A 12650-nucleotide genomic window follows, 5' to 3' on the forward strand; every position below is an offset into this window, starting at 1 on the left:
GATTTAAAAACACTGAGCTACAAATGTCTTGGCCATTGGGTTTTCCATTTCCTTCTTCCTTACTCTTCCAGGAAGGAATAGGGAAGACCCAGAGTACCCTTTTCTGGATGGGTCATGCCCTACCTGCCTTGAGGAATGTGAATTGAGGTAGATGGTGCTGACAAAATGGTTCTGCTTGGTCTGATAGCAAGGACCTCTCCTTTTGGCATTTTTTGGACCTGGGCAAGCAGCACAAGGTGGTGGAAAGAACATTGGTCTTAGGGTCGGAATTGAATTCAATCTAATGAGCTCCTCTTATGTTCAAGGCACTGACATTATGTTAGTTGCTGGGGATACAAAGTAAAAAAAAATGAAAAGTTTTCACCCTCAAAGAAATTATTTTTTCCTGGGAGTAAGAGTAAGAAGAGCACAGTTGATATGGGGGAAAAAAAGTGAATGGAAAAGCATTTGTTAAAGGCTTACTGTGTTCCAGGCACCCTTCACATGGTAAATACAGGGTGAATTGAGTGGGGAAGAATACTAATAGCTAGGAGATCGGGGAGATTTAAGAGAGGAAGTGGCACCGGAGCTGAGTTTTGAAGGACAATCAATCAGAGCAGAGAGGCAGGAGATGAAGAGATTTCAAGTATGTGAAAATGCTTGTACAAATGTTGGGAACTCAAGATTTCCAGGAACAGCTGAGGTTCTGGACCAGTGGGACCGGAAATCATTGGTAACCTTTGAGAACACTGGAGTCTTAGCATTTGGAGCAAGAGTTTGTGGAGAGAGTGGGTGGTAAGGAAGTGGAGGCAGTAAGTGTAGAAAGCTCTAGGAATTTCACAGCCAAAGGGGAGGAGAGATACTGGATAATAGCTTGAAGGGACTAGCAGGGTCAGGTAAAAGTTTTTTCCTGATAAGAGAGATTTAAGCTTGTTGGTGGGCAGCAAAGAAAGAACCAATAGACTGGGGAGAGATTGAATATGAAAGAGGGGGAGAAGGGGCAGCTAGGTGGTGCAGTAGATAGAGCAGTAGCCCTGGAGTCAGGAGGACCTGAGTTCAAATCTGGCCTCAGACACATAACACTTACTAGCTGTGTGATCCTGGGCAAGTCATTTAACCCCATTGCCTACCCCCCCAAAAAAAAGAGAGAGAAGGAGAAGAGATTAGTGGGGTTAGTTCTCAGAGAAGATACCAGAAGGTAGGATAAAGGCAGGGGCCAGCTAGAACCTCAAGAGCCAATTGTTAAATTTTTAGTGTGAGCATTTATACCTCAGAAATTGGCAAATGCTACCAATATGGGTTTGCTTTATTATTTCGTTATCTAGAGATTAACTAGACTTAAGAAAGTAATGGAGAAAATATTGATAATTCAGATTAAACTTAAAAGTATTTTGTGGGTACATTCCCCCTATCAAGAATAGATTGTTAAATGGGGTTAATTTTGCCAAAGAGAAGGACTAGGTTGATTCATTACAGGATGAAGATTGTGAAGGAAAGTGAGGCCAGAGCAAGAATGATAGATTGAAAGAAGAGGGGAAGGATGGAAGTTGTAGTGATGCCAAATACTCAGAGGTGGGAGCAAAGGACAGAAGGACTGGTGATGACATAGAAAGGTTTAGAGGTGTGGATCAGGGAAGCAAGGGAGCTCACAACAGATGGTTTTAGTTTGCTTAGTTACACAAAGCCGTCTGCTGAAAAAAGAAGGGGTGGGGATGGCATTCAGAGCTTGAGGTGAGAGGAGAAAGTTTAGAAGAGTGATATAGAGATATGATAAGGAGAGAAGAATAAAAGGATTGCTTGAAGCAGTGAGGGCCCCATTTAGATCAGAAAACATAAAGGTATAATGGACAGAGACACACTCCTGCAATATTTAGAGCTCAATAACAGAAGATCACAGGTGATGAAATTGACCTAAGATTGAAGATTGGAAGAAGGAGAATGGAAGAAGGATTTGGGGGCAAAGGATTTTAGAGTAGAGCACACCTGAACTGATTCACTACAGGGCGAGGCTTGTGGAGGAAAGTGAGGCCAGACCAAGAATGATGGATTGAAGGAAGAGGGGAAGGATGGAAGTTGTAGTGATGCCAGTGAATGGGTTTAAGGCAGGAATGATGGAAGGACCAGAGATTATGATCAAGGGAATCTTACAGTCCCAGATCGTGGGAATGGGACAGTTTGAGATGATGATGAGGAATAACACAGAGCCACCCTTTTGTGTGACTGAGGTAGACTGGGGGTAGAAATTATAAGCACTGAAGGGTTGATAAACTTTGTCAAGAGCCAGATTCTGATATTCTCAGTTGGACCCATTCCCAAAATTATGAGTGGGGATAGATATATAGGACCCCCTCAGGACTACCCTGCCCCCCAGTTTAGCACTCAAAGGTTACAAGTTGGCTCCCTAGGGGTAGACTGTAACCCTAGATTATAAATACTCTGTGGGTCCAAACTCTTAAAGGTTGATCAACTGAGAGGACACATGTATGAGGGGCCATCAAATACAATACTGAGGTATGAGTATAGGGGTTTCAGTGGAGAGGAGTAAATGAGCCAGATATTGAACTCCTTGAGAAAGGAGAGAGAAAATTCACCATTTTACATACAATCCTCTTTTTTGTTCTTTATATACTGAAATTTTATGTGTGCTGATGAGTTAACTCTATAATAAAAAAAAAAAAGATTTCTTTTTTGAAAAAGAAAAAAGAAAGAATGACTTGGGGTTCAGTAAATGGCAGCAATAAGGATTTGGATGGGGTGGTGTCAATGGATGGAGTGACCATAAAAAGAAGAGTAGTTGTTGAGAAACAATAGCAGAATTAGCTGAAATTGGTAATGAGAGGCCAGAAGTTTGAGTCTTTATGGCCTATTGTTTCCCGGATCATGAAAAAGTAAGCAGCTAGTGCTAGAAAAGTAAACCAGAACTAAGGTGATATTTGGAGAAAGTTAGCTTTCTCTGAGCACAAGAAGATGGGAAAAAATATTAGTGGAAGAGGTCCAAGATGATTGGGAGTTTGTTAGCAACAGAGTTGGGGTCCCAGAAGGCACTGTGGAAGGGAAAGATAGTGGAGAATAGGGAATAAGGAGGGTTGGGGCTGAGCTGGTTAAGAATAAGAGTGGTGGAGAAAAGATAGCAGGGGGAAAGGGACTTTCAGTCTAGTAGACCATGACTTCCCACAGGAATTAGAGGAGTAGGAGCTGGAATTTCACTAACCAAGGACAGAGGAAATATCAGGTGATTAGAGAAAGGGATAGGAAGGCTAAAGGCCAATTTGAGAATATTATATGGAGAAGGAAGCTGCTCATCTAAGGAAATACATGCCTGGGATAGCCAATTCCCTCTTCTGTGCATTTCTGTTACAGTCCTTGAGAGAGAATGATGCTGGGATTGGGAAGGTCATGTGATGATGGAGGCCTCTAGTGTCAAGTAGTATGAGGCCTCTTCATTACACCATCCCACTGCATCATAACTCCATAGAGGGACTGGGACTTTGGCTCCCCTGTCCCTGGGCTCTTTGTGGTGATGGAAGTCTGACTCTACAAGTGGTCTTGTGGAGAAGGCTTCCAGTCCCAAGTTCTGAAGGTAAAAATGGTCAGGGCCTTCATTTTCTGGGTTGTAGTGAAGGTAGAAGATGAAGTAGGTACCAGGGCAGCTTAGAGGCATTTTGGTCCTGGTTCATGAGCCCCTACCAGAGTGCTTGCCTTTCATAGTCAACCACAAGATATAATTAGCTCAAAGCAAAGACATTTACTGGGATGGCATCATTAAGAGCAATAATAACAAATATTCCTCCACCTAAATCTGGGGTTCATTCTTCTATGGTATCAATGAGAAGTCTGGGGACATACATAAAGCATACTGGTTGAGAGGCACATAAGTTGGAAATACATATAGCCAAGGCAACTTATGTCTCTGGCACTGAAAGGCCCTGGTGTCCCTTCTCTTCTCATGGTGTCTTTGTGCTGCTCCCTCCAGGGCAGGCAGAGTGATTCTGATGTTCAGGGAGTTCAGATGGTCTTGCTGGGCCTGCTTCCATTTCAGCTTGCTTCCTGACTCCTATGGCTCTTCCCTCAGTTAACAGTGCCACACTGTTTCCTGCACTGACTCTTGACTGACCTGCTACTTTCTCATTTTGGAGTTTCCTACTAACCAAATAATTCACCAAATAGCCAGTGGAGGGGAGAGGAGAGAGAAAATCTCACAGAGACACAAAGAAAAAGACAGAATAATCCCCTCTCGGAGCTGGATTCTTTCTCTATAACTAGCTTTTTTTTTCTGCTCTCATAGGTTACACTCCTCAAAGATGTCTTGACAATATGTCTCTATAGAGAATGCCCTGCCTTTTAAAGGCCAGCAGTGATATGGCTTATCCTTTGCCAACTAATAACTCTCTAATGGTGCTCTCTAATTCCATCAAGGAGAACTTCTTTATGCCTTATAACAGGATAACAGAGTATAGCCAAGTCCTTGCATTTCTGTTTAATACAGTAACATCGTGTCTCTGTGATCTTCCTCTTACCTTCTGTGATTTTATTAATTGGGCTGAGAGTAAATCAATTGGTCAGGAGTGTCCTGATCAAATCTCCTCCCACTGCCACGACAGACAAGCCAAGAAAGCAGTGTGCCCCACGCCCCTCAAAGTGTTTGTGAGCCATTAGTATGAGAAGGAAACTTCTGAGACAAGGGCTATATAAGTTCAAGGATGATAAGGTACAAAATGCCCATTATGGCTATGAAATAGAATACAAAGGAGATGAATGTAGAATGAGGTTAGTAAAAGGAGGCTTCTTTGAAGTGAAGTTGGGGTTAACTCTGGAAGGAAGTGATGGACATGGATTGCTGGTGAGGAATTTTAGCTGAGGGAAAGCACAGAGATAGGAATTGACCGTAAGATTTACAGTTGGAATGGACTTTAGCTCTCATCTTGTCTTATGTCCTCATTTGCTAGAGGAGGAAACAGGCTTAAGAAGCTGAAATGACTCACCCTTGTCCCTTTAGGCTAGAAACAGAAGACTGAGGGTTAAACTCAAGCCCTTTCATCCAGTGCTTTTTCTATTACATCACAATCAACAAGCCAAAAAGAGGAGGGGTAATGAAGATACTGGTCTGTCTAGAATGTGGGGGCCAGGAGGGGACTTACCAAAAGACGGCCTGAGTGAGGCTAGTTGTTGGAGGGCCTTCTAACCTTAGTGGTTCACATCATTTTCTTCATTGTAAAATGAGAGAGTGGTACTAGCTCTCTTCTAGCAGTTATGTTCCACAGCTCTGTATGCCAGGGGGAATCATTGTAGTTTTGGGATGTTTCATAATAGAAATAAAAATTTTTTTTATCAGTAGTATACAGGTTGGGAAGTGGACAGAGAGAGGAAAATCCAACTAATTTAGGCGGGAGACTAATTTAGGAGGGAGAGCTAAGGAGGAAAACCTATCTTTCTTAAATGGATAATAACAGTAATAATTATTTTTGTCATAGCATTAGAAACTGATATATGTCTTTTTAAAGTTTGTGAAATACTTTACCTATGTTATCTCACTTGAGCCTTACGACAACCTTATTTTATACATGAAGAAATGAAAGCTCATGGAAGTTCTATGATTTGGGTATGGTCGGAGAATTGTGAAGCGTTGGAAGGAGGATTTGAATCCAGATTTCTCCTGACTCCAAGTCCAGTGCTCTTTCTGCTAAGGCAAAAGATAGAAGAAGTCTAGCCAATTGTAAGTGAATTATTAGAGCTGAAGTAAAACTCTCAGAAGAAGTAGTAATGAATATCATCAATAACGCATGCTATTTTTCAAGACTTCAAATAACTGTGACTTTATTGATGTGAGTATTCCCTTTGCTGATGCAGATTGTAATTCTTCTACTGCTTAGAAGACAGTCTTGGAGTGTTGTTGTGGTCACTCAAACTCATTGCCATAGGACCAACTTTGTGATGAACCTTTCTAAATTGACCAGCACCTGCTCACATACAACAAGCATACAGCCTATTTTTGGGCTCGTACTAGAAACCTTTCAGTTTTGGTAGGCCCTGCCAGAGGTTATCTGCTGGCATTGCTTCTGACAACTGAGGATCATCTCTATCAGAGTAGTGTATCTCAATAGACACAAGCTTCCCTCCTCCCCCCACCCTTTCAAATAGGTGTGATTGGGAATTAAAATACAGACTATCTAATCAAAAAAGCCAGAGGGGCCTTGTTAACATTCCTTTGACTAGTAATTTTTCCAAGAAGGAAGAAAAACAATTGCAGACCCCACTGTGTGACCCCAATCACTGTCTCTGATTTATTTCATTAGTGCTCTAGGAATGAGACAGTCTTATAATTTTTTTAAACTTATTGTTTTATCATCAACATCAGCAGGGACAGATTTCCAGTCAACAGCCGTCATATAAAATGAATCTCTGGGTCTTGAAAAGAAAATAGATTGGTAGAATCACTAAAGCAGAATAGAAGTCCCAGATAATCTAAGTCTGAATTGCTTTGAAGAGCAAAGTCAGACAGGCCTGGTCTTAGTATGTGAAGAGGATGCTTTTGACACATCAATAGGACATTCATGTTGAGTTGTGTCTCCAGTGGTGGGGATGAGTTTGAATGAATCATCCACAGTCTTTCACCCAGTGCCCTCTGTTATAAAAAGGTGTGCAGTGACACAACATGGCTGGACAAAGGAGCGATCAGTTGATAGGTGTGGCCGTGAAATAGACTGAAGCTCCCTGGCTCACATAAGAGGTTCATAGCCTTGGCCTTATTAAGACCTTTAGCCACCGCTAATGTGTCCAGCAGGGCTGTCCTGATGAATTAGGCATTGTAACTGTCAGCTGCTGATATGGTACAATCTGAGGGTGCTAGGAAGACCCCTCCCCCACCAATGTATCATTAGTTCTGGGCTCATTATCAGGACACCTGGGGTCAAATCCTGACTCTAGCATTGATATCTATGTGACCATGCCCTTGGTCTGACCAACAGACAGAAATCTGACTGCCAACAGTTTCAGAGTAACTATGAAAAAAGGGCATACTCTTTGGCTCCAATAATACCTGCTCTGTCCATTGATCTTAGAACCATGTCAGGCTATCCCCATAGTGAACCCTTCTGTTTTCTGTATCCCTCTTTAGTTGTGAAGGGGCCTGTCTATAATAGAACTACTTCTGTGCTTGATATTTTGGGCCTCCCTGAAGTCATTGGCATTAGTAGACCATTTAAAGGACTTTAGAGTTAATCTCAGCCAAACTCCTTCATTTTACAGATGGGGAAACTGAGCCTCAAAGACACAGAGACTTGGAGGTTGGGTAGCACAGGAAGTCTGTCTTAAGTGTACCTTTCTCTTCCCATGCTTAGCTGCGGAGGCTCTAAGGGTAGGATTCCTATCCCAAGAGTTGCTGGGATGTGGAGGAGAATAGGAACACCGGTGGAAGAGACGCTTGGAGGACAAGGGAGACAAGAGCACAAAAGAAATGTATTGGCTTAAAGGCTGCTTTAATGGCTGAAAGTTACTTAGACTTGTTGACACTTTCTGGGCTTCAGGCTGACTTGAAACTGTGGAATAATATGGGCACCCTCATTCCTTAAAGCAGAATCTCAATTCATATGGTCTTCCTCAGAGTTGGAGTTCCCATTAAGGTAGAAATGGTAGCCATCCACAAACCTGAATTCCAATGAGGATGTGTTCTACGGACAGGACATTCTCATTGCAAAGTCATGTATAGACTTGCTATTCCTATTATGATGTTGTTCCACATAGCTAGGATCCCTGTTAAGATGCTATTCCATAGAATCATACTTCCTTTTAGGATGCTATTCGATATAGCTGGGATTTCGGTTGAGACGCTGTTCCACAGAGCCAGAGCTTCTGTTGGGATGTTACTCCATTGATTTGACATTTCAAGCATGATGGGATTTGCTTGAGCAGAGATTCCCGCTAAGATGCTATTCCACAGAGTCGGTATTTCTCTAAAGACAATATCCCATACAACTGGGATTCCTGCTATGATGGTATCCAACAAATCTGGTATATCTGTTAAGATGGCATTCCACACAATTAGGATTCCTGTTATGATGATACTCCATAGGGTTGACACTACAGTAGTGCCAGTGGTGGTACCGTTTAGAGCTGGTGTTTTCATTTAGATGGTTTCCAACAAGACCAGGATTCCTGCTAAGTCACCATTCAAGCAGCCAGTATTTCTGTTAAGATGGTATTCTATTAAGGTGGCCCTTCTGTTAAGGTGGTATTCCATAGAACTGGAGTTTTGCTTCTCATTTGAGGCTTGCTCAGGAAGAGGATCACCCCTATGGTAAGTAACTCTAGCCACCATTTTGGGGCCATAGTCATCACAGGGAATCTCCTTCAAAGGAATCTGTATTTGTGATGACCCAGATGACAGCAGTTCTGCCAAGTACCACTGATAAACGAAGTTGTACTGGGCCACCTTCCTCAGAATGACTGACCAGAATTGGGGTCACCTGACCAGGCTGGGGAGGATGGTCATGGGAGGGGAGAGGTACTGTTCAGGTGTATGTGGCCTCAGCCTCAGTACTCAGATTTGTTTAGTTCATTAGTCAGTCATGGAAAAGGCAGCATGGTATAAAGTGGAGAGAGATGTGGATTTGGAGTCAGCAAATCATATTTTGAATCTTGTCTCTGCTTCTTAATATCTATGGGCAAGTGACTTCACCTCTCTAGGCCTCAATTTTGTCCTCTGGAAGATAAAGGGGATCGAATAAAGTGGTCTTTAAGACCCCCGGCCTATATGAGAGTCTTTGAGATTGGGCAGCCATCTGACTTTGCTTTAGCCTCCCCCTCCTCTCTTTTACCTCTTCCACCTTTTCTTTCCCTCTCCCCCCTACTCCCTTTCTCTTTCTGTCTCTCTCAGAAGCTAGATTAGATGATCTTTGAGGTTCCTTCCAACTTTCACAATCTATGACTCTATCTCCTCAGTCCAAATTAGACAAAATACTCATCATACACTGGGACTGTTTTCTGGATTCTAAACCTTAGACTTGGAAGGACATCAACCCTTTTTGCTAGAAATATTTCCCAAACTAATCAAAACATGAGCAGTCTCTAACTTATTCAGATATCTCTCCATATGTCCATGTGTTATGCCAGTTGGTCTGTGGACAGAAGTCTGCCTCTTGGGTATGGTAGCCTAGAAATACTGTGTGATAGTTCACTCTTTTAGGCGTCAGAGCCTCAGGAGGGCTTCCTCAGAAATGCTTCCTCAGAGCAGAGGGTCACTCAGTGTAGGACTGGACAAATTGTCTTCACCAAAATGTGACCTTTTTCATTGTAGAACCTTACAAAAATAGTCCTCTTTGAGACCATTGTCCAGAACCTTGGTGTCAGTAATGACTGATGCTGTAATGGGCAAAGTGAATACTCTGGGAGGCTTCTGGAAGGGTGCTAATGATGGAAGACAGGCAGAATTCATTTTTTGGTGTCCTGATATGTAATTGGGGGTTTCAAGGTGCTGAGCAAGAGCAGAGGAAAATGAAACTGGCATTTTGTAGGGAATGGATTCTATAGTTTAATATTGTGAAGCGGTATTAATGCACCCTATCTTTGAAACAAATTTACTGGCAGCAGGTTTATGAAGCAGAGAGAAAATGCATTGAAATTTGCCCTGTTGGGAATTTTATGATTACAAAACATGCTTGATTGAATGGCTTTTTTTCAAAACAATTTTAATTTTTTAAGTATTAAAGAATTAAATGAATAATTTTCCCATTTAAATGTTTCTTTTGGACCCAAGGCACCTATTCCTAAACCCCAGCTAAGCCTGATCTTTAAAGGAATGCTTCCTTTCCTTCCTTGGCTTGAGACTACAGAAGCAGTCATTAGAAATAGGTGAACAGGCCAGGGTCAGGGAGAGGCATCCAAAGAGCTAGGATGAGCTGGGCAAACTGCCTTTTCCATTTCTAATTAGTGCTGTCTCTCCTGTCACTCATAAATAGAGGTAGTCATCATCATCATCATAATAGCTACCTTTAAGTTCTGCCAAATACTTTACATGAGTTGTCTCATTTGATCCTTATAATGATGCTATGAAGTAGGTACTATTATTATCCCCATCTTACAGGAAGAGAAACTGAGGCCAAAAGAGGTTAAGTGTTTTGCTCAGGGTCATATAACTAATAAGCTTCTGGGGCACATTTGGAACTCAGGTCTTCCTGGCTCCTAGTTCAGCACCCCTATCCACTGTGCCATCTTGTTGCCCCAACAAGTTGTCTCCCAGGGCCAGAGCTGTCATATGATGTCAGCCTTGTGGATTCTATGTGTGACCTGGGCATGTAAGGGTTGTGTTCTAAATGTTGCAAACTTCCTTTATTAACTCATTTTGAATTGATCATCTATGAATTGATCTAAATCCTTGAAACTGTTTATTGCTTAAGTGTGGTGTCCAGTTCTGGGTGTCACATGTTAAGAGGGAGACTGATAAACTGCCCTATATAATATCATTAGATCTGGGCCTAGAAGGAAACGAAGAGGTCATCTAACAAATACTTTGCCATTCATTCATTCAGGTATCTAATCCAAACCTGTCATTTTGATCCATCAGGAGCCTTGCTCCAGGGAGATGAACTGAAACCAGTGGGTTGAATGTTGAAATAAGATGATATCTCAGTAACAAGATACAATCTCATGGAAAAGGAAAATACATACACATTAGACAATGGCAGTACAAAGGAGAGGGAGAAACAGTGACCTGTATACTTCCTGATCAATAGGCAAGAGAGGTGCGCTGTAGTTTTTCAATGGAAGGCCTTGAGAATGGAAGTTAGCCACAAATAGGGCCCAAGTGGCTCTGGTTTATCTGTCAGCCAAAAGTCAGTGCAAGGAAGAAAACAGGGGAAAAGGGCAGGGCATCCTCTGGGGATGGAGATTTGGAGGTCTTTTCCCTTTTCTGGCAGTACGAGTTTGTGTGTATGTGTGTGTGTGTGTGTGTGTGTATGTATATGTGTATGTGTTTTCTATAGGAGGGGTTGCATTAGATGACATCTAAAAGCCCTTCTTGCTCTGATAACTGTTAAGTTATAGGGAGCCATATTTCACTTCATTATAAGGCAGAACCATGGTACCTGTCAGGTCAGGGCAGTGGGGGTGATTGTATGCCATGGTCTTCTGACCTTTCACAGTTCAGCATGCAGACATTTACATTACATTTCCCTGGCACTCCTGGAAAGAGAATTGCCTATTTTGCTTTCTAAGGGATATCAGCACAAACTCAACTCTCTCTTTTTCTTCCTCTATAAAGAGGCATACAGATTATCTGGGGTGTTAGAACTTTCCCATTCCAAGGACAGAATTTGCCCAGCGTGGAGGAAAAGAGAAATCTATATCTTATTTCTCCTCTGCCTCTAGGAGTTTGTCCTAAAAACTTCCTGTTTTCTAAAGTATTTGAAGCCAAATAAACTCATAGCAAAGGTAGGAAGGGAATAAGAGAGCAGAGTGAGGAAAAGTATTTGGAAAAAATATAGGTTTTTTAAAGCGTAATGGGGGAACTGGCCAATAAGGGTCCCTTTGAACATGCTTAGATTTACTCTTCATAGTGAATTTTACAGAGAATACATAGATATTCTCTGCCTGGTTTCAGTCCAAACACCCGGAGGCTTAGTGACCTTATTAGCTTTTGGCCAAGAGTGACTAAAGGTCTGACCCCCTATGGTGAAAAAGACACTTCTCCTTAGTTGAGGAACCTGTGAGACTAGTGACTCATTAGTTGCTAAGCTAGAACTGAATGTGCATACAAGAGGAGTGATGGCCATCCATCAACTCTTTTATTTATTTAGTTATCTATCCATCCATCTATACATTAATTATTTTTTGCTCCCCCTCCCCTCCCCCCACTGGTGGTGAGCTGCTGTTTGGAAGCTGGCAGTGGTGGCTGCACAGGTGTCTGTGAGCACACGCCACTTCAGTTTCTTTTGTGTTTCTTCTTTCTGGATCTCAGGTGGATGAATATTGTGAGAGATGATTGCCCATGAAAGCCATCAGAGGTCTCACTGGTACTGTAAGTCCACCGGAGAGTGGACCACAGAGTCCACTGGAGTGATAGTGGCCAACAATAGAGATGGAGACATGAAGACAGAAGTCAAAAGACAGTTCCCTGAGGACACCAGCATTTTCAGGGATCGTGACTCCTTGCAATGGAGAAAAATGCTGCCTGTGGACTCTAGAAAGGCACAGATCAATCAAGTCCAGCAGAGACCTATCTGAGGAGTCCATGAAAGACTTCTAGGGCTAGGAGTCAGGTGGTACCCCTTGGCCACATATATTCTCCAAGACTCATATGCCTCATTTTACTTTTAGTTTGTTCAATCTTTCACCAGAGTCTTTATGTGTATAAGGGGAGAGTGCACCCTGGTTTGGACATTGTTTTGTGACTACTTGTTCATGCTGAACCTTCTTAATAAATCCCTTTCTGAAAGCTAATAGTGTTTTTCCAGTTCGTTGATAATTGAGAAGCCAAATAAACTTATTTCCAAAGGTGGGAATAAGAGAGTAATAAGAGATTAAGGGAGTATAGTGAGGAAAAGTACTGAGTGGGGTCTCAGGAATAATACTCCTAGAAACCCCAGCCCCTCAGGGTTACCCCTAAAATCTGAAAGCAGTTGTAGTAGTCAGCCACCCTCTGGGGACCCAACATGCCTGTACTAGTGGGAGTTGGGAAA

The 12650-nt window shown here is 42.3% G+C and overlaps 1 long non-coding RNA gene across 1 annotated transcript; it reads left to right on the forward strand.

The window, feature by feature from the left end:
- The first annotated feature begins 7443 nt into the window (after positions 1–7443).
- LOC144455644 (uncharacterized) lies at positions 7444–12411 on the forward strand. The gene is made up of 2 exons (XR_013484364.1): positions 7444–8272; positions 11930–12411. It is a non-coding gene; the product is annotated as an uncharacterized LOC144455644 (long non-coding RNA).
- The last annotated feature ends 239 nt before the right edge of the window (positions 12412–12650 follow it).

The sequence above is a fragment of the Phascolarctos cinereus genome, unplaced genomic scaffold, assembly GCF_003287225.1.
Source record: "Phascolarctos cinereus isolate Bilbo 61053 unplaced genomic scaffold, phaCin_HiC Scaffold_2;HRSCAF=192, whole genome shotgun sequence".
Taxonomy (NCBI): Eukaryota; Metazoa; Chordata; class Mammalia; order Diprotodontia; family Phascolarctidae; genus Phascolarctos; species Phascolarctos cinereus.